We start from the raw sequence: 22,204 nt of genomic DNA on the forward strand, positions 1-22,204 counted from the left end.
TAGCAGTTAAAATTTAAAAGAAAATTAACAAGAGTAAAAACTCTTGAAATTAACAAGAGTAAAAAAAATTTTAGTTTGTACATAATCTTAAACCTCAGCTGAGTTATACATTATATCCTATGTTTGAGACCACAGTAGACTTTAAAATAAAATATCAATCTTTTGAATAAAATTTGAAGTGATATGAGTCTGGCCTAACTGATCATGTTAGTTAACACAATATGACATTATCTGAAACAAGAATTAAAGAAAGGCTAAGAGAGGTTTAACTTTCATTTTGTGGAATAAGTGGCAAAACATTTTTATGTTTTACAAGATTAATCTTTAAGTAGATCAGTCCCTCATTATCTTTTAGAAATTCATTTACATTTTTATCCCAGTGTAACAAGTAACTAAGGTTTAGATTCAGTTACAGAACATTAAATGATATAAATAAATTTGTTATCATTATAAGTCTAAAATTACCATTAGAGACAATTTAAGTTTGAAAACTACTAGCTTGATAAAATATTCTTTCAAAACTTTTAGTGTCAGGGTTGTGGCTCAGCAGTAGAGTGCTCACCTAGCATGTGTGGGGAGTCCCTGGGTTTGACTCAGCACCACATATAAATAAAATAAACATAAAAAAATAAAATAAAAATTTTACTTTAAAGTCTTCTATACCTGAGATATATGAACACATTTAATATACAAAGAGTATATAACAGTGCCATAATTACATTGATGTTTAAATATTAATCATGTTTAAGTTTTAAAGAAAAATCTAGACTCTGTAATTTAGTACAATACTCTAAAATAACAATATAAACCCTGATTTTTAACACTAATTGCTCTAGACAGTAAAACTTAACAGACTCAATGTTAAGTCTTTGTCATTTCAACATATGTAGTAAACTTTGGTTTATATCAGTACATTAATAATTGACTTTAGGGAAAAAACCTTGAGTAGATTTAACTGATTGTATTACTTATGTATAACCAACTTAATTGTACACAAACCTTTTAAAATTTACCCTTCATTTATATAGACATTTTTATCACTTAATTATATTCTCTTTTTTTTAAATTTAGGTGTATTACAACTTTACTACATAAAGACTCTCTTACCCAGTGGAAGGTCCTTGCTTAGCATCTGGATGACCATCTTAAGCATCAGCTGCCTTCTTAAGAAAAAGGTTTGCTTTCCTGCCCCACGGTAACTGACTATTCTTTCATTATTCAGCCAACATTATCCTTTGTTCTCTAATAATGTCAAAATTAATGAAGAACACAAACACCTAATACTTTGTTTTATAGCCAGTTTATTAGCTTCCAACACCAGCAGGGCCATGGCTTCAAGGGCCCATAAGCAAGGTGGCCAACCTTGGGCTACATACGGAGTCCAGCTGTTTAGGTAGATAGGCCACTGGATGTGCCATGTTCCCAGCATTTGAGTCAAACCCCTACAGCTATTCCATACCATTCATGGACATAGAGGAAGAAGGCTTTGTGAGGTCAGGGAGTCCTAGTCCAGGTGCATTGGTGAGAGCTTCTTTAGTGTCCTCAAAGTCCTTTTGTTTTGTTGGCCCCCCAAAGAGCAGATCCTATTCTCCCCCTTCACAGAGAGGTTTGCCAGAACTGAATACTTGGGGATCCATACACAGCAGAATTAAGTGGCACCAAAGATCTCTGATTTGACAGCAGGTTGAAGGAACTGGATTTGAGCATATCACCTGTCTCCTCTTGTAGCCCAGTTACCACTGTTTTTGAGTCAGACAGAAATCAAGGTTCTTTTCTTGACAGATCTGGGCTTTCTTTTTTGAAACTTTGTAACCAGCCTTACATAGGAGAGTGAGAAGCAGCTGTGCTCTTTTTATGCCATTTTCTCTGGTTGCTCCAGCCAGGAACAGATCATCTACATATTGGAACAATGTGCATCCACATTGTTTTGCAGGAAAGGCTTTTAGTCAGAAGCCATTACCATCCCAAAGATGGTTAATGAGTTTTGAAACCTTGTGGTAACCTAGTCCAGGTCAATTGGCCCTTGTTCCCAATGGAGTCTCCTTATTAGAAGGCAAAGGGTGACTGACTCTGCGGTACTAGTTGCATGCAGAAGAAGGCATCTTTAAGGTCCAGACATGTGAAATAGCCTGCCTCTGCTGGGGGCAGATTTAGGAGATTATGTGGATTGGGGACCATGGGATGTAAGGTGACTGGGCTTGATTTTCTGCATGTAATGTTGGACTGGCCAATAATCATCAGCTTCTGGTTTCTGGACAGGAAAAGGAGGTGTATTTCATGATGATTGGTGAGTTCTGAGAATTCCACATTGTAAAAAGTGTGTTCAAATGTTTTTGAATTCCAAGTTTTGCCCTAAAAGGAATGTGATGTTGTCTTAGGTGTCCCATATGGCTTCATGTTCAAATTTCATCACCACTGGGAGAAAGTTTTGGGCTAGTCCAGGTGGGCTGGCCTCTATCCATACTCATTGTAGTTCGAAAGGGATTTGTGGTTCCTGTTGTGATGTTTCTACTAGGCTGAAGAGGTGCCACTCCTCTTCCCAGGGAATTGTGAGGGTTAAAATATTTGCTTCAGGTTTTCTCAATGATATCAGTGACTGGCCTTTTGCATCAACATTTATCTTGGCTTGGAGCTTTCCTACCAGGTCTCAACCTATCAATTTAACTGGGCAATCTGGCATGTATAGAATTTGTGTTGTTTCCCAACACAAATTTGTAGACTACTTTATGGCCTGCTGAATTTCAATGCTGTGGTAACAGGAAAGGATGATCTGATTTGCTTCCTGGGGCCCCCACAATTGTGGTCTCTTTCTTTGAAAGTTGGCCCACACGTTGGGTCACAACCAAATGGTGAGCCCCAGCATCCACCATACAGTCCATAGGTTTGTCCCCTATAAGCATTTGAACCATAAGCTTCTGGGGGTCCAAAACAATGGAGCCCAGTCAGTCTTCATACTCATCATAATTTTCCATGGCTTCCAGTCCCACAAAAATTTTCTCATGGGCATCATAGTAGTGTCTGTGGCGTTGAGCATCATGGGGGACACATTTGTAGGACTGGTATCATCCTTGAATGACTTGGCCTCTCTTATCCTGGTAAGAAGTAGCAGGAACTCAGGTGGCTTTCTTCATTGTGGGGCATTCATTTTTCTAGTGGCCCTCTAGATAGCAGTGGGTGCATTGGTTTAGTCTCAGCGTAGTCTCCAGGTGAGGAGGTTGGTCCAGAGGATCCTTCTTCGCTGCATCTGGTCCTGATTCTGATATTTGTTTTGGCTTTATCCTGGTGGAAACCCCTTTGGGTGACTTCTGGGTATGTAGGAAGGGCAGATACAAGGAGAAACTATCTTCTTCATCTTTCAGTCTGCTTCTTGCTGGGTCTCTTAGTCTTGATTAACAAACACTGTGGTGGCCACTTCAAACAGCTCACTAGAATTCTTTCCAGCAAAACCCTCTAGTGTTTTGTAATTTGGGTGACTGTCACTCTATGCCTGTCCCACAAAGCTTGCATTGACCACCTGCTGGTTGTCTGGTGCCTCTGGATCAAAGAGAGTAAAGAGTCAGAAGCTTCACAAAGTTGTTCATAGAACTGGCTGGGGATTTCATCAGGCTTTTGGAATACTTCTGACATCTTGTTCATGTTTAGGGCTCTCCTTCCCAGCTTTTAAGCCTCCTATGAGGGGTTCTTGATATCTCTTTAACTTTTGGAGGTCTTCATCTTTGCTAGGCTCCCACCCTGAGACTGTGTTGGGAAACTGGGCCTGGGCATGGGCTTGGATGTTGCCTTGTGCATCTGGGGCATGTTCTTCTAGCCATTTTAAAGTGCTTGGGTCACCCATTGGCTCTCCTTTGTATTGATAGAGTAAGACATAGCTGGCAGCAGTTCCCCCAGTGTTTTAGTCAACTATTTTGCTGCTTGACTAAAGGATCTGACCAGGACAATTTTAAGGGAGAAAAAGTTCATTTGAGGGCTCACAGTTTCAGATGTCTTAGTCCATAGAAAGTGACTCCATTGCTTGGTGCTCCAGTTGAGGCAGGATGTCATGGTAGAAAAATGTGGTAGAGAGAAACAGCTCACATGTTTATCTGGAAAGAGAGAGAGAGAGAGAGAGAGAGAGAGAGAGAGAGAGAGAGAGAGAGAGAGAGAGAGAGAGACTCCACTTTCCTGATACAAATATATATCTAAAGCCACCTCAATTCCCACCTTCTCCAGCCACACCCTACCACTTTAGTTATCACTCAGTTAATCCATATTAGGGGATTAAATAATTAATTGTGTCAAGGCTCTTACAACCTGATTATTTCTCCTCTGAACCTTCTTGCATTATCTAACATGTGAGCTTTTGGGGAATATCTCACATACAAACCTTAACAAGCAGGTAAGTTAGTGGGTCTGGATAATAGATTGTATCATATGAATCATGGTCTGAGATTTCTGTGTGTAGGAGGTAGTATTATTTTTCCAATTTCAGAGATCTTTGGAGGCAAAAGCCTGATACTTGGAAATGCATTGAGACCCTCAGACGATTTATTCCAGGTCAACATAGGCAGGTCCTCTAGTCTCTCACAGGGGCATTTGGAGAGCTCTCAGCTGGGTTGTGGCTCTGGTCTTAGGATGGGTTTCCATCTTGATCTTGCAACTAGGAGGAGAAATCTTTGGCCCTTGGGAAGCCTCTGGCCTGAGCACCTCATAGGGGAAGGAGTATCTGGTTTTGAAGAGCCATAATCAGCTGTTTCTTGGGATTAGGGGGCTGAGGGGACTGCCCATTGTCTCAGTGGTCTTGGAAATGTTGGATGCAGTGGCATGTAAGGAGGTGGGCTTTCTTCCGGCTCACTGGGTAAAACTGGTTCTTTTTCTGTCTTTTCTTTGTCAGATTTTCTCTGCTTAATTTGCCTTTTTTTTTTTTTTAGGTCTTAGAGGCTGCTACAATCTGAGCTAACCTCAATTTGGATTGTCCATCTAGACAGGCTCTCAACCAATGGGGTGTTTTTCTAGACTTTTTCTTGCCAGGTATTAAGGGAACTATTCTGGGTGTTCAGGGGTTCCAGCAACTATTAAAGAGACCTCAGCAATGATACTTTCAATTAAAGATCCTTCTGGTGGCCAGCCCACACCAAAGCTTGGCCATTCTAATTCACAGAGAGAACACAACTTTGCTGAGTGAATTTCTGGGTGTAAACTGGCAGTCTTCCCCTTAGCTCATCAGCTGGTAAATCTGGAGTGCCAGGTGGTGAATAAATGTTTCATCTCCTGCTTAAGACAGACTCAGTGATTTATTGCAATCTCATCATAACAATGGTCAGAGCAAAATTTCACAACCCCCAAATTACACAAACAAAAAAGGAGTCACAGTTTCCCTTATGCTTGCTGACCCCAAACAGAGACTAATTAGGTGGCTCCCTGGATCCTTTTTGGTTCCAACTCCTTTTTGGTTCCAACTCCTTTTGGAGGTTATTCAGGACCTTGAAATGCTGAACAATCCTCTGTCCCCCCTACTTAGTTGTCTTGGGGGAGGTCAGATTGGCTACTACTGAGGGACCAGGACCTACCTTTTTGTTCAGGTGGTGCTTCTCATTTCCTATTTCTGGTTTCTATTCCTCATGGGTTCTGTTGTGCTTCAGGGTGGAAGTCCTGAGATGTCAGGTGAGTTGTTTCTTCTTCAGCCAAAGAAACAAATGAGGCTGAACACCAGCGGATTTAACAGAAAGCAGGTTCATTGGCTACAGCCAGTTCAGAGTGTGGCTATATCCTAAAATTGCCTCCTATGAACCATGAGTCTAGAAATTCTTTGAACTTTATACCCACTGGGAGGAGGGGCTTGGATTTCTGCTTTTGCTGCAGTCTACCTAAAAGTGTCATTTTTCTTTGAATTCATAGAGAGTGCTTTTGTTTTACTTTTTTCTTTTTATTTTTGGTTTTAGATTAGTCAGAGGTTATATGGTTTACCACAGAAGCAGAAGTAACATCATAAAGTCTGTTGCCAAATTTAGCTTTTACAAGACACAGTAATCGGAAATAGGAAGTCTAATCACACTTGGGCTTTTTTGCAGGAATTTTTTCTGATATTCTCTTAATAAGAACAGATATGTTGAAGGTACCTGGAAAAGCTTAATTAAGCTTCATTAGTGGAGGAGGGGGCACCACTATACTCAGGGACTTCACAGGGTTTCAATAGTTCTTATTATTTTTCCTGGGGCTCATGGAGTTTCAGAGCCATCCTCAGAGTCCTCTTTGTCTTCAGGATCTTTTACATGTTCTCCATAAGGCTCAGTGCTATTCTCAGAGTGTCAGATTTTCTCAGTGCTTCTTCCAGCCTCAGAGCAAGACTCTGAATCTTCCCAAAGGAAACACTGTGTTCAGGCTCTTTAGGGCTTTCTCAATAAATCCCAGGGCCTTGCTCAAGGTCTCTTTGGAGCTAAGTGCCATTTCTAGCCTCACAGTGGTGCTCAGCATCTTCCCCAGAGGTTGACTGTGTGTCAGGGCCTTCCCAAGAGTCTTAGTGAGGCCCAGGGCCTACTCTACTGATTCAGTGGCTTAAAGAACTCTGCACACTCTCTAGTGGTACTTCTTCCACAGTATCCTGAGTAAAGAATGGCCTTCACCAGCGTCTCAGTGGGGAATAATTCCTTGCCCAGTGTGTCTTTGAAATTCAGAGAGATTTCCATTGTCATTGTGGTGCTCAGGGCCTTTTGCAGTGTCAGTGGATCTCAGGGTCACCACATGTTACTTAGTATAAGCTCAAGGCTTTCTCCAGGGCTTCAGTGTGGCTCAGTGGTTACCCCAATGGCTTAAAGGGGCCCAGGGAATGTTTCAGGTTTGTTTTCTTTCCCCCTAGAGCTTCTGTGATGCTAAAGTTTTCCAACATCTTTTCAGTGGGGTTTGAGGCCTTCTCTAGGGCCTAAGTGGGGTGGTTTTAGTCAGCTTTTGTGCTGGTTTAATGTAAAGACATAAATAGAATAACTGTGGAGAAGGAAAGGTTTATTTGAGGTCTCACAGTTTGAGAGGTCTTAGTGCATAGAAGACTGGCTCCATTTCTCAGGGCTTGGGGTGAAGAAGGAAATCATGATGGAAGAGTGTGGCAGAGTAAAGCAACTCACATGATGAACATGGAGAAGAGAGAGGGAACTCCACTCACAAGATTTAATATCTATACCCCAAAGTGATGCCCCCATGTCCCACCTCTTCCAGTCACACCCTACCAGCCTTCAGTTACCACTCAGATAATCTGCTGATAGTAGGCCCGCCCTGGCCCCTGGGGACTCAACCCCCAGTTCTTTGTTATGCATGTCAATGTGGCCAGCTCACAAGGCCATGACGCAGGCTTGCGGTTCCCTGTTTATCTGCCTCGCACATATGTGTCTCGGGAACATCTTGACCTGTTCGAGCCTCCTGATAGGGGATGGTGATGTGACGGTAACCCAAGGACGCAGTTATTACTCTCCCCTCCTCACTTTTGAGTAATTTCCCGCAGCTGTTAAAAAGATATATAAGGGGAACAAATTTGGCAATAAAACGCGCGCGCACACGCTCCCTCCTGGATGAAGAACCTTGGTGTCCTGTGTATTTTTAACCCTGACGTCCCTCGCCGGACTCGGCTCCATTAGCCGGACGCGGCAGGGTGAAGAAGGAAATCATGATGGAAGAGTGTGGCAGAGTAAAGCAACTCACATGATGAACATGGAGAAGAGAGAGGGAACTCCACTCACAAGATTTAATATCTATACCCCAAAGTGATGCCCCCATGTCCCACCTCTTCCAGTCACACCCTACCAGCCTTCAGTTACCACTCAGATAATCCCTATCAGGGAATGTATTTACTAACTTAGGACACATCATTTCTCCTCTGAGCCTTCTTGCATTGTCTCACACATGATCTTTTAAAGGATAGCCTACATCCTAACCATAACATTCCACACTTGGCCCAGAAGCTCACAACCATCTCACAATGCAAAGTACATTTTGTCCATTCTCAAGAGTCTCCATGGTCACAACTGTTCCAAGACTGCTCAAAGTTCAAGTCCAAAGTCTTCTCTGAGGTACAATCAATCTTTCATTGGGGAGTTCCTATAAAATTAAAAGCAATTTACAATTACCCAATATATAATGGGTACAGAGTAAGCATTTTTATTCACAAAATTTGGGGCATAGAAAAAAGGCATAGGACCAAAGCAAGACTAAAATCCAGCAGGTCAAACAGGTTATGCGTCAGCATCTGGAACACATGATGTTCTCTCCAAAGGTCTTGTATATCTTTACCCCTAATGCCTTGTTGCTTGTAACCCAAGGGGCCATTTTGTTGACTGGTCTCTGCTCAATTCCTGCAGTGTTCCAAGAATGATGTCTCATGTTACTGACATTTCTTAATGGGAAAGGGGAGGGTATCTCCATTGCAACTTCAGTTTTCTCCTCACATCTCCAGACTTTGACTTCTCAGGTGCCTGCAGGAACTCTAATCCTGTTTTACTTTGTCTGGCTTCCTAGGCCTTCTTTTGAAATCTTGGTGGAACCCTCCATAAGTCCCAAACTCCAGCATCCTACATTTATACAGAACCAGAACAGCATGATTGGCACCAAGGTCTGCCACCACGTTGAGCCAAGCCTCCAGGATCCTGGTTGCAGCAGCCCTTCAGTGTTTGAGCAGCTGAGCCTGTTTTTTAATTACTTCCCTGTTAGGCAAAAATTTTTCATGAATAGATTTACAGTGGGATTCAGGGCCTCCACCTGGGTCTGTGTGAAATTGTGGATCTTCCCCATGGTCTCTTTTTGTCTCAGCAGTTTTCCAGCTCACATATGAAGATCACGGCTTCCCCATGTCCTTTAGTGGGCCTCAAATATTTACACTGTGTATCTGTAGTTCTCAGGACAATCTTCAATATACCAGAGTGACAGAGGTCTCTCCACAGGATTTAAGGGGTGTTCACAAGTTTCCATGAGTGTTGCATCTCATGACTACAACACTCAAGGTCACTCCACGTGAACTAAGCTACACAAAATAATCATGCAAGAGACAGAGATATCTTTTTCTTTGGGTCCTGTGATGGCTCCTCTAACCTTAGGTGTCCATGGAAAGAGCAAGAGAGAGAGAGAGTATGTGCTGAACCCTTTTACTGGGGAGAAGCCATTCAAATGTGGTGAGGGGTCAGGTTTCAGGGAATTGAGTGTGGCTTTCTAATGTCTGCTGTCAGCAAATTGACTGACATCTGAGGACCAAGCAAAAGACCAGAGCGAGACCCACCCAAAGAGAGAGCCAAGGTTGGTTTAGTGCACTTTGTGCACTCAATGCCCATAGTCACACACACAGCCCATAGCTAGCTTGTGCCACATCTCCACATTGTTACCACTCAAGGCTAAGGGGCACTTGTTTTTTATGTGACAGCTCCTGATACATGAGTTTGTATTATTCAAAGGTCTTCAAAAGAGTCTCTTGGCCTCATGGCTTTTATTGGTTTGTAATTGGCATTCAGAGCCTTTACCAGAGTATTACTTGAATTCAGGGATTTTGCAGGTCACTAAGGAGGCTTACGGACTCTGGTCCTGACTCAGTGGATTGTGGATCTTTGCCAAGAATTTCAGTGGTTTTCATGGTCTCCTCTAGTCCCAGGGTCTTACTCAGGGTGTTCCCTGAGAATCTTAGTGTTCTCCTTCCCATGCTTGTGCATTCAGTTGACCTCTTGGACATTTCCATCAACTCCGTGTGGTTCAGGAAGTTTCCCAGATATTCAAAGAGCCAAAGGCTTTGGCAATTGCTTTAGTGGAACTTATGGCCATTACAAGGCTCTCCCCCCACAGGGCCTTTTCAATTGTCTCAGTCATGTTCAGTGCTATTCCCACAGTGTCAGATGGGATTACAAAGTTCTCCAAAGACACACTGTGTTCAGAGTTTTTCCAGGGCCTCAGTAAATATCACCACATTTTCCAGGATATCCATGGTGTTCCTTGCTATGCCAAGGGTCACAGGGTTTCTCAGGTACAGCCAAGTATCTTACTGAGTCTCAGGGCAATCCCCATGGTCACAGTTTTGCCCAGAGTGTTCCTCACAGTCTTAATGGCATCATTGCATTCCCAGACATTCAGTAAAGCTATACTATTTCCAGGAAACAATAATGGCAAATACTTACCCCAGCGTGTTAGTGACCCTCAGGGTATTGGAGGGGATCAAGGTCTTTTCCATGTCACTGGTTTTAGGGCCTACTCTAAAGTCTCAGGAGGGCTCAAGAACTTTCGCAGAAATTGAATCTTGTTTAGAAATGTCCACATGGTCTTCATGGTGCTTGAAATATTCCCCAGTGTATAGAAGAGGCCCAAGGCTTCAACAAGAGCCACAGATTTCTTAATTTCATTCACTGTTCTCAGTGGGGTTCAAAATATTCTTCAGATTCTTAGGAATGCTAAGGGCTCTGTTTTAGTTTGAGAGAAGTGTGCACGACCTTCCCAAGAGACTTAATGGTCCCATTGCCTCTCCAGACTCTCAGTGCTGGTCACCACCATTCACAATTTCATCATGAGCTCAGGGCCATCCCAAGGGTCTCAATAGGTGTATCACCTTTTCCAGGAGAACACTGAATGCAGAGCCAACCTCAGAGTCTCTCATTATTTCACAGTCTTTTTTCAGGTTGTCCATGAGGGTTAGTGCTCTTCTCAGAGTCTCAGTGATGCTCAGTCCTTCTTCCAGCCTCCAAGAGAGGCTCTCAATATTCCCCAGTTCTGAGCACTGAAGGGTTTTTCAATGAATCCCAGGGCTTTGCTCAGGGTCTCTGTGGTGCTAAGGGCCATTCCCATTATCAAAGTGGTGCTCACCATCTCCTTCAGAATTTGATTGTGTGTGAGGGCCTTCTCAAGTATCCTATTGAGGCCTAGGGCCTACCCTAGTATTTCAGTGGATGTCACAACTCTGCACAATATTTAGTGGTCCTCAGATTTTTCCACACATTCTGAGAAAATGATGGCCTTCCCTTGAGTCTCATTTTGGAACGCAGCCTTACCCAATGTGTCATTGTAAAAGAGACATATTATCATTGTCATAATGGTGCTCATGGCTTACCACCATGTGTCAGTGGCACTTGGGGCTACTCCATGTTTTTTAGTGTAGGCCCAGGGCTTTCTCTTAAATCTCAGTATGGCTCAGTGCATTTCCCACTGATGTACAGGGCCTCAAGGGATTCTCTAGTGTGTTTTTTGAGATAGCTGGTATGACTTGGCCTCAGATTTTTTTCCCCCAGCCTCTGGGTGTCTAATAATTCCAATAAATAGAATGACAGTGGGTATAGGACCTACAACACATTCTTAGAAGGGTTGTGGATTTTTCTGAGGGACTCCTTTTGTCTGAGTGCTTTTCCAGGTCAAGAAGAAAGCTCATGGCTTTCCTATGTTCTTTAGAGGGCCTCAATGCCTTCCACAGTGATCTGCTGTTCTCAGGACAATCTCTAGAATTTCAATGTAACAAGGGGCTGTCCATAGAATTTCAGGGCTATTCAGAAGCATTCCACGAGTTTATGTGAATCAAATGTCTTTAAAAGAGTCACTTGGCATGCAGTGGTTTTTAATTGGCATTTAGGGCTTTTCCCACTGTGTTACTTAAATTCAGGGATTCTGCAGGTTACTGAGGATGCTCATGGTCTCTGGTACTAATTCAGTGAATCGTGGGTCATTGCCTAGGGTCTCAGTGGTTTACATGGACTCCTCTAGTACCATGGCCTTTGTCAGGGTGTACCCCAAGATTCTAAGTGTTCTCATTCCCATGCTTGTGCATTCAGGTGAGCTCTTGGACATATCCAGCATGGATCAGGAAGTGTCTCTGGTATTCAAAGAGTCAAAGCCTTTGCCCATTGCCTCAATGGAACTAATGGCCATTACCAGGCTCCTCATTTTTCTCAGGGCCTTTTTCAATGTCTCATTCATGATACATTTTGTATCTAGTGTGTGTCCAGGGCTTAGATAGTTTCCTAAAGACACACTGGGTTCAGAGTTTTTGTCAGACTGTAAGCAAATCTCAGCATGTTTTTCATGTTCTCAGTGGAGTTCATTGTCATTCCCCATATTACAATGTTTCCCAGAGTCTTCTGCAGAGTCTCTCTTGGGCCATTACCTTCTCAGAAATTTAGCAAAGCTATAGTCCTCACACTGATGATCAGGTGGTACCATAGAAAATTAGTGACAAAAAAGGAGGCTTGAATATTGCCCAGTGTTTAGAAGAGATTCAAGGCTTTAACAAAATTCTACAATTTATTAATTTTATTCACTGTCATTTAAATCATGATCATAATATTCTTCAGATTCTTAGGAATACTAAGAACTCAACCTTAGAATGAGAGATGTGTTCACAGCCTTCCCAAGAATGTTAGTGTTCTCATTACCTTCTCAGGCTCTCAGTTTAGATCAGCAATATTTACAATTTCACCACTTGCTCAGGGCCTTCCCCGGGGTCTCAATTGTTCTCACTGCCTTTTTGAGAGGATCACTGAGTTTTAGAGCCAATCTCAGAATCTCCTATTATTTCAGGATATTTTACAGTTCATCCATAAGGCTCAGTGCTATTCTCAAGAGTCTCAGTGATGCTCAGTGCTTCTTCCAAACTCAGTTTTAGCATGTGAATGCTACCAAATAAACACTGTGTTCAGGACCATTAAGGCTTTCTTAATGATTCCCAGGGTTTTTCCCGGGTCTCTGTAAAGCTAAGTGTCATTCTTAGAATCATAGTTGTGCTCAGTGTCTTCCCAAGTGTTTGACTGTGTATCAGGATCTTCCCCAGAATTGTTGTGAGGCCTAGGGCCTACCCTATTACTTCACTGGATTAACAATCCTTCACAATGTCTAGTGGTGGTCAGATTCTTCCACACTACTCTTGGAAAATAATGTCCTTCCCTAGTGTCTCATTGGGGAATAGAGCCATGGCCAGTGTGTGATTGTGACACAGAGATGTTTCCCCTGTCACAGTGGTGTTCACGGCCTTCCCACTGTGTCAGTAGCATTCAGGGCTACCCCATATAATGGACTGACAGCTCAAGGCTTTCTCCAGGATCTGAGTCTGGCTCAGTGCTTTCCCCAATGACATACAGGTGTTCAGGGAGTTCTCTTGGGTCTTTATTGAGTGGCCAGTTAATATTAGGTCTCAGAATGTTTTCCACAGCTTTGTGGGGCTAAAGTTCTTCAATAAACAGTTTTACAGCGGGGTTCAGAGGCTCTACCAGGGTCAAGGTGGGGTTGTGGCTCTGACCCAGGGTCTCCATGTGACAGTGCTTTTGCAGCTCAACAGGAAGCCCCTGGCTTTCCCATGTTCTATTCTGGATCTCAATGTTTTCCTTAGTGTATTTGTCATTCTCAGGACAATCTCCAGAATTTCAGTGTGGCTCAGGGCTGTCCATAGTGTTTCTGGGTGTTCAGATTTTTTCCATGAGTTTAAGTGATTCAAAGGCTTTCACAATTGCCTCTTGGCATTCAGGGCCTTCACTTGATTTGTATTGATGCTCAGGCCTTTCCCAGTGTGTCAGGGGAATTCAGGTTTTGCAGCACGTCCATGCCAAGGTTCTCAGTGAACTTCATGGTTTTCTTCAGTCTCAATATCCTGCTCAGGTTATTTCCCCAGAAACTTAGTGTTCTCCTTCCCTTCCTCAAGCATTTCATTGAGCCCATGTACATTCACACCAACTCACTGTAGTTCAAGAAGTTCCCAAGTTTTTGAAGGAGCCAAGAATGTGGCCCAGGGCCTCAGTGGAACTCATGACAATTACCAGACTGTCAGTATTTCTCAGAACATTTGGCAGAGTTTTAGTCAAGTTCAGTGCTTTTCTCAGAGTCTCACCAGGGCTTTGATAATTTGCTGTTTCTGAGTTTTGCGAAGGTCTTAGTAATCTCAGTACCTATCCCAAGTTGTCACTGTAATTTATTGTCATTCCCAAGATCACAGTATTATGAAGGGCCAGCCTAGATTCTTCCTGAGTCTCAGGGCATTCCCCAGTGTCTCAGTGGTGCCCAGAGCCTTCTGTAGAATCTACTGGTATCAGTGCAGTCCCAGACACTCAGTGAAGCTACAGTTTTCTAAGGAACACTGATGATCAGGGACTACCACAGAGTCTTAGTGACACTCAGGGAATCAGAGGGGCTGAAGGACTGTCTCAGTGTCAGTGAACATCAGCGCCTACCCTAGATTCTCAGGAGGGCTCAAGGCCTTCCCCAAAATTTCGATCTTGTATAGAAAGATCCATAAAGGCTATAACCTTCAGCAAAGTCTCAGATTTATTAATTTTATTCATTGTTGTCTCAGTGTTGTTCAAAATAACCTTCAGATTCTCAGGAAGGCAAAGGGCCCTTCCTTAGGTTTACTGATACATGCACAAACTTTCCAGGAGTCTTAGTGATCTCATTGCCTTCTCAGGCTCTCAGTGCCGATCAGCATCATTCACAATTACATCATTTGAATGTGCCCAGCATGACTGAGGTGCCCACTGTGCCCGGCATGCCTGAAGTTCTTAAGAGGAGATTAGGACACAGACACACATGGAGGGAAGACTGTGTGGAGATAAGGGGATAAAATGGTCATTTATAAGCCAAGGAGAGAGTCTACAGAATAAATAATCCCTGACAAAACCTTAATCATGAACATCCATCTGCCAGAACTGAGAAAATAAATTTATGTTATTTAAGTCACCCAGTCTAATGCACATTGTTATGGTAACTTTAGCAAACTTCAAGATGTTCCCAAATTTTCAAAGAGCCTTCCCAAGGGTCTCAATAGTTCTCATGGGCTTTTTCAGGGGAACACTGAGATTTTGAGCCAACCTCAGAGTATCCTTTTATATTAGAGTATATGACAGATTGTTCATGAGATTCAGTGCATTTCACAGAGTCTCAATAAACTCTCCATGTTTCTTCCAGCCTCAGAGTGAGTCTTTGAATCTTCTGAAAAGTAATACTGGGTTCCATGTTGTTCAAGCTTTCTCAATGAATCCCAGGGCCTTCCACAGGGTCTCTGTGGAGGTAATTGTCATTCCCAACATCACAGTGGTGCTTGCCATCTTTCTCAGTGTTTATTTGTGTGTAAGGGGCTTCCTAAATACTTTAGTGAGGCTTTAAGCCTATGGTACTATTTCAGTTACTATGAAATTCTGCACAACATCCATTGGTGCTTGAATACTTCCATGGTATTCTAGAAAAATAATGGTTTTCCCTAGTGTCTCATTGGGGAATAGAGTCTTGCCCAATGTGTCAATGTAATATGGAGATACTCTCAGTGTCATAGTGGTGCTCAGGGCCTTCTCCTGTCTTTTGTAGGCATTTAAGGTAGCACATGTTTCTTGGTATAAGTTCATGACTTTCTCCAAGGTCTCAGTCTTGTTCAGTGCTTTTCCCAATGACTTACAGTGATGACAATATTTTGTAGGGTATCTTTTTGAGATTTTAGGTATGATTGTGTCTCAGATTTACCCCACAGCATCTGTGATGCAAAAGGACTTCAGTATATAGATTTAGAATGGGTTTCAGAGCCTCCACCAAAGTCAATGGGTGTTTTTTTTTTTTTTATCTTTTCCTCAGTTTCCACATGTCTGGGTACTTTCCCCAAATTTCAATGAAGCTCATGGTTTTCCTTGTTCCTTAGTGGGGCCTCGATGCCTTTCACAGTGTTCTCCAGGGTTACAGTGTGACTCAGGACTGTACTTAACATTCCAGGTGTGTTCAGATGATTTTCATGGGTTTGTGTGATTCAAAGGCCTTCAAAATTGTCTCTTGGCATTTGGGCCTTCACTGGTTTCTAAGTGGTGTTGAGGCTTTTCCCAGTGTATCACTGGTATTCAGGTCTTTTGCATCTCACTAAGCTGGGTCATGGACTCTGGTGTGCATTCAGTGCATGTGGGTCATGGCTCAGTTTCTAGTCTCCTCCAGTCTTACAGTCATGCTCAGGTTGTTCCCACAGATTTTTAGTGTTCTTTTTCACTCCATTTGTTCATTCCATTGAGCTCTTGTACATTCCCACCATCTCAGTGTGCTTCAGGATGTTCCCAGGTTTTCAAAGAGCCAAAGACCTTGCCCAGACCTTAGTAGAACTCATGGCCATCACCAGGCTTTCTGTTATTCTCAGTGCCTTTGGCAGAGTCTCACTCATGTTCCGTGCTTTTCCCAGAGTCTCACCAGGGCTTAGATAGTTCCCAAAAGTCACACTAGGTTTAGAGTTTTTGCCAGGGTCTAGTAATATTGGCACATTTCCCAGGTTCGAAGTAGAGTTGATTGGCATTTCAAGGGTCAAAGTGTTGCTCAGAACCAGCCCAGAGTCTACTGAGTCTCAGGGCACTCCATGGTGCCCATCGCCTTCCACAGTGTCTTTGTGGTAGCATTGCCTTTCCAGCACTCAGTGAAGCTACAGCCTTCTCTGGTTACACTAATGATCATTGTCTACCAGAGATTCTTAATGACACTCAGGATATCACTGGGGTCACCATCTTTCCTAGTGTCAGTGTGCCTTAAGTTGTACCCCAGAGTCTCAGGAGGGCTCAAGAACTTCCCCAGATTTTTTTAATTGTTTAAAAAATCCATATGGTCTTCATATGCTTGTTATTTTACCCAGTGCTTAGAAGAGGCTCAAGGTTTCAACATGAATCACCAATTTGTTAATTTCATTCACTTTAGTCTCAGTGGGGTTCAAAATAATCTTTAGATTCTTAGGAAGGGGAAGGCTCGTTTTCTTAGTTTGACAGGTGTGTGCACCAAGATTCTTAGTGCCCTCATTTTCTTCCTAGGCTTTCAGAGCAGATCAGCGTGAATCACAGGGACTTGATGAGTTTCAAAGCCAACCTCAAAGTATTTTTTAATTTCAAGGTTTATTACAGGTTGTTTATCAGGTTCCATGTAATTCTCAGAGTCTTATGATGTTCAATGTTTCTTCCAACCTTGAAGTGAGGCACTGGACCTTCTGAAGTGTCAACAATGTGTTCAGGGTTATTCAAATTATCTCAATACATCTATGGGCCTTGCGCAGTGTCTCTGTGGAGCTAAGTGCCATTTCCAGCATCATGGTGGTTCTTGCCATCTTTCTCAGTGTTCATTGTGTGTTAGGGCCTTCCAAATAGTGTAATGGGGCCAGGACCTACAGTACTATTTCAGTGAATATAAAACTCTGCTCCATATCTAGTGATGCTTAGATACAACCACAGTATTCTGCAGAAGTAATGGCCTTCCCTAGTGTGTCATTGGGGAATAGAGCCTTGCCCAGTGTGTTAGTGTAACATGCAGATACTCTCAGTGTCATAGTGGTGCTCATGGCCCTTCTCCCTCATTGTAGGCACTCAGGGTAGCCCATTTTTCTCTGTGTGAGCTCGTGGCTTTCCCCAAGGTCTCAGTCTGGCTCAGTGGTCTCCCCAATGACTTACAGGGGCTCAGAGAATTTTCTATGGTCCTTTTTGAGATCTCAGGTATGATTGGGTCTCAGATTTTTCCCACGGCCTCTGTGAGGCTAAAGCCCTTTAATAATTTGTCAATGGACATCATGTCCTCTACCAGTATGTAAGTTGGGTTGTGGATGTTTCCTAATGTCTGCTTGTGTCTCAGTGCTTTTCTATTGAACAATGAAACTCCTGGATTCCTGTGTTCCTTAGAAGGCTTCAGTGCCTTCCATTCTGTGTCTGTAGTTTTCCAGACAATTTCCTGGATTTCCATGTGAATCAGGGCTGTCCATATAATTTCTGGGGTTTTCATACACTTTCCATGAATTTGTGTGACTCAAAGGCCTTCAAAGGTGTCTCTTGGCACTCAGGTCCCTCATTGGTTTTCAATTGGTGCTCAGTGGTTTCCCAGTGTATCAGAGGACTTCAGGGCTTTTGCAGATCACTAAGTAGTCTAATGGACTCTGGTAAAGATTCAGTGAGTTGTGGGTCCTTGCCCAGGTCCTCAGAGCATTTCTCGGTCTTCTTATTTCATAGTCATGCTTGCTCTGTCCCTCTGGAGTCTTAGAGTTTTGCTTCTTTTCCTCCTGCATTCAGTTGTGCTCTTGGACATTCCCCACATCTCAGTGTGGTTTGGATGTTCCCCACTTTATCAAACTGACCAAGGCCTTGCCCAGGGTCTCTCTGGAACTCATGGCATTTACCAGGCTCTCAGTTTTTCCCAAGGCCTTTTGCAGTGTCTCAGTCATGTTCAGTGCTATTCCCAGAGTCTTACCATGGTGATATAGCTCCCCAGAGACACACTGGTTTAGAGTTTTTCCCTTGTATCAGTAAATCTCAGCACTTTTCCAGCTTGTCAGTGGAGTTCATTGCCATTCCCAGAGCCACAGTGTTGCTCAGGTTCAGACCAGAACATTAATGGGTCACAGGGCATTCCCCAGGGTACAATTGTGCCCAGGGCCTTCTGCACTGTCTTATTCTTGTGTTGGCTCCCCAGGCACTCAGTGAAGCTGTAGTCTTCCCAGGTTACACTGATTATCAGGGCATATGTTACTGCCTTAGTGACACTCAGGGTATCAAATTGGCTCAGTTTTTTTTTTTTTTTTTCCCCTAAGTCAGTGAGCCTCAGAACCTACCCTAGAGTCTCAGTAGGGATCAAGGCCTTTCACAGAATTTCAATGTTGTTTCAACAGGTCCACGTGGTTTTCATGGTCCTTGGAATATTGCCCTCAACAAAATTCTCAGATTCATTAATTTCAATCACTGTTTTCTCAATGTTGTTCAATATATTCCTCAGATTTTTAGGGAGTCAAAAGGCTCTTCCTTAGGTTGACAGATGTGTGCACTGCCTTCCCAAGATATTTAGTGTTCTCATTGCCTTTCCAGGTTCTCAGTGCAGATCAGCAACATTTACATTTTTACCATTTTTTCAGGGCCTTTCCAAGTGTTGCATTGTATTTTGACGGGAATACTGAAGTTCAGGAACAAACTCAGGGTCTCCTACTGCTGTGGGGTTTTCTACAGGTTGTCCATAAAGCTCAATTGTATTCTTAGAGTCTCAGTGTTTCTTTCAGCCTCAGAGTGATGCTGTGAATAATCCTAAAGGAATCACTGTTTTCAGGGCCATTCAGGGTTTCTCAATGAGTCCCAGATTCCTGCCCAAGGTCTCTGTTGAGCTAAGTGACATTTTCAGCATCACAGTGGTGCTCTTCATCTTTCTCAGAGTTTTATTGTTGTCAGGTTCTTCCTGAGATTCATAGTGAGGCCTAGGTTTTACCCTACTATTTCAGTGTTTTCAAGAACTCTGCATAATTTCTAGTTGTGCTCAGATTCTTACACAGTATTCTGGAAATATAATGGCCTTCCACAGGGTCATTATATTATAATGATGTATTTATATATTACAGAGATATATTTCCATTGTCATAGTGGTTCTCAGGGCTTTCCCCAAAGTAGTTGAACTCTGTACTTCCCCATGTTTCTTGATGTAAGCTCAGCACTTTCTGCAGGGTCTCAGTCTCACTGAGTGCTTTCCTCAATGTCTTTCATGGGCTCAGGGTGTTCTCTAGTATTTTCCCTGAGATCTTAGTCATGATTGGGTCTCAGACTTTCCAGAGGATAAAGGCCTTGAATAAGTAGTTTTACAGTGAGGTTCAGGGCCTCCACAAGGGTCGATGTGATGTTGTGGATTCTTCCAGGTTTTCCTTGTGTCTCAGTCATTTTCCAGCTCAGTTATGAAGCTCATAAGTTTCCTATGTTCTTTAGTATCTCTCAGTGCCTTCCATGTTGTATCTGTAGTTCTCAGGACAATGTCCAGAATTTCAGTGTGACTCAGGATGGTCCATTGTATTTCAGGTGTGTTCAGATGCTTTCCATGAATTTTTGAGATTCAAAGGCCTTTCAAAGTGTCTCTTGCTATTTAGGGCCTTTACTTTTCTCTAATTGGTGTTCAGGGCTTTAACTTGCCCTTCGTAACATTGTGGCAAAGCAATACCTAAACAATAGGGAGTAATCTAAATCATAAATTTTTAAAGAATCAGAACTATTGTATATCTAATCATATTTTTGTACTCTGAAAATTGTTCTAGATAACTATTGTCCTAGTGTCTTAGATATTTTGTTATATTAAAAAATCAAATCAATCGTGGTTGCCTGCAAATTCTTTTTAAGAAGTAAAAGCAAAACAGACTTAGTGGTGGTTCTTCCATATCAAGCCCTCCTGGCTTTGGCTTTTGGTAGGAAGTGGCACCTTCACAAGCCTGTCTTTTATCAATTTTTGAAGATCCATCCAAAACACATCCATCACTTCTAGAGATTTTATGTTGCACTGGAAAAGCATTTGTACATTTCCTTCATTTAGGAAAGATGTCAAATTCTGTTACAGAATGATTAGGGCTGTCAAATATTGATGGAAATTCTGTGGAAATGACTGGCTAGTTATGGGAAAGTTCCATTCCAATAATTGTCCCATTTCAATAACTGTCCAGATATGTAATCTATATTTCAAGGGCCATTATGTTTGTCTGGCTTAGGTCCTTCTAAGTTGTCTTTTCCTCAAAGTTAGCTTTAAATAGCCAGCATGTTAATCATGGGACCATAATATAGGTAGGTTCCCAGTGTAGTCCATATAATTAAATCTAGCAGTATGAAGCCGTGTAATGTTATCTGTAAAGTTTTGTAGGGAAAATACAATACAAAATTAACAAGAGTAAGAATAAAGAATATATGGAGTCATATAATAAAAATTTATCTTTTGAACTTAACTTTAAATTAATTTGATTACCTTTACTTGGAATGAGGTGAGAGGCAGACTTTTTAACTTAGGTGTGGTGACCTCTATAAAGTGCCCTGGAAGATATGAATAGACACATTTTTTAAAAATATTTATTTATTTTTTTTTAGCTTTAGGTGGACACAATATCTCTATTTTATTTTTTGTGGTGCTGGGGATTGAACCCAGTGCCTCACACATGCTAGGTGAGCATACTACTATGTGAGCCATATCCCCAGCCCGAATAGACACATTTTTAAAATAATAAATATATGTTCAGTTAGTATAGAAAAAATTATTATTAGTACTAATAAAAATGAAATTGAAGAACAAGTAGATTTTCACCTATCAATTTAGGAAAATTTTTCATTGTCATCAACTCTAGGGTTGATGTAAGTGTTACCGCTGTTTACTGGTGAGGAGTGCTTGCTTCCCCAAATGCAGAAGTATAACACCAGAGAAGCAGGCTGAGGCAAGTGTAGAGTGGAAAGTAGGAGCTTTATTAAAGGAGAGCAGAAAGGACTTCTCCCCAGAGGAAGAAGGGGACCCAAAAGGGGGAATCCTTGTAAGAAGGAGGTCTTCCTTTCTTATAGCTAAGGTCTTCTTTCAGCTTTCTCACATTCATGTCTTTTGTTTCCTTTTATTTCTCAGTGATAGAATGCAAGTGGGAAGGCCAAAATGTGGGAGACAGGTGGGCTGAAGGAGTAATCTGGGCAGGAAGGTTCTGGGGAGGCTTTTGGATTAGCCCTTCCCTGTTCACTGGGAGCTGCTTCATTAACATTTCCTTAGGATGGGCTCTGGGCCTTGGGGACATTAACATTTCAATTTCTCCAAGTGCTGCTCTGGTGTCCTGGACTCTATTTTTGATAATGGCCTCCATTTTCTTTATTTTATTAGATATTAGACCTGATTTACCTAACTACACTAACTACCTGTAATGCCAGATTCAGTGGACCCCAATAGACCTCCAGGAGCTGAATCCCATGCAATCACACAAGAGTCTTTATTGCAAGCTTGAGCCTGGACTCACAACTGATTCTGAAGCAGAGGTCCCAGGGAGTGAGTCCTGGTCCTTTGTTCATTGAGATTTTCTAGGTTTTTGGGATACTCTATACCTCACAACAACACACAGCATAAAATCATTTCACACAACAACTCTTAACATTGATTAGCACATTCACTGGCGGAAACAAGTTGGGTAAGGGTGATTGGTTAGTACAAGAGGGGGATTCTTTTGATCTGATTGGTTTAATCCGTGAGGGGTGTATGTGCTAAACTACATGGTTTCCGAACATGTTATCAACCATCATAAACTACTGGGGGGGGGTCATCTGTCATCCCAGGTATTTTCCCTGTCTCATGCTGATTGGAGGTTGCTCAGGGATTGCTATGAGTCCTCACCTAGCCTAACTGAGTCAGGGACACCTAGCGCCACAGATCTCTCCTGTTATTTGCAGACAAACAACTCAGCAGGGTGGGTATGTGCCTAGGGTCGTGCCCCCTTCCTTGGACAGGCTTTGCTCTGAGGTAGAGGCTGGTTTCCAAAAATGATATCACATCAGTTTCT

The 22,204-nt window shown here is 42.4% G+C and overlaps 1 long non-coding RNA gene across 15 annotated transcripts in view; it reads left to right on the plus strand.

Annotated features, from left to right (window-relative positions):
* LOC114084255 (uncharacterized) overlaps positions 1-22,204 on the plus strand; it is a 107,499-nt gene that overhangs the window by 63,239 nt on the left and 22,056 nt on the right. For 14 of the 15 annotated variants that reach the window (XR_011708467.1, XR_011708469.1, XR_011708470.1 and 11 more), the window contains one exon: positions 1,072-1,175. This is a non-coding gene — a long non-coding RNA (uncharacterized lncRNA). Of the gene's footprint in view, positions 1-1,071; positions 1,196-22,204 lie in introns of all 15 variants that reach the window. The other variant, XR_011708462.1, reaches the window with a different exon arrangement.

The sequence above is a fragment of the Marmota flaviventris genome, chromosome 9, assembly GCF_047511675.1.
Source record: "Marmota flaviventris isolate mMarFla1 chromosome 9, mMarFla1.hap1, whole genome shotgun sequence".
Lineage (NCBI taxonomy): Eukaryota > Metazoa > Chordata > Mammalia > Rodentia > Sciuridae > Marmota > Marmota flaviventris.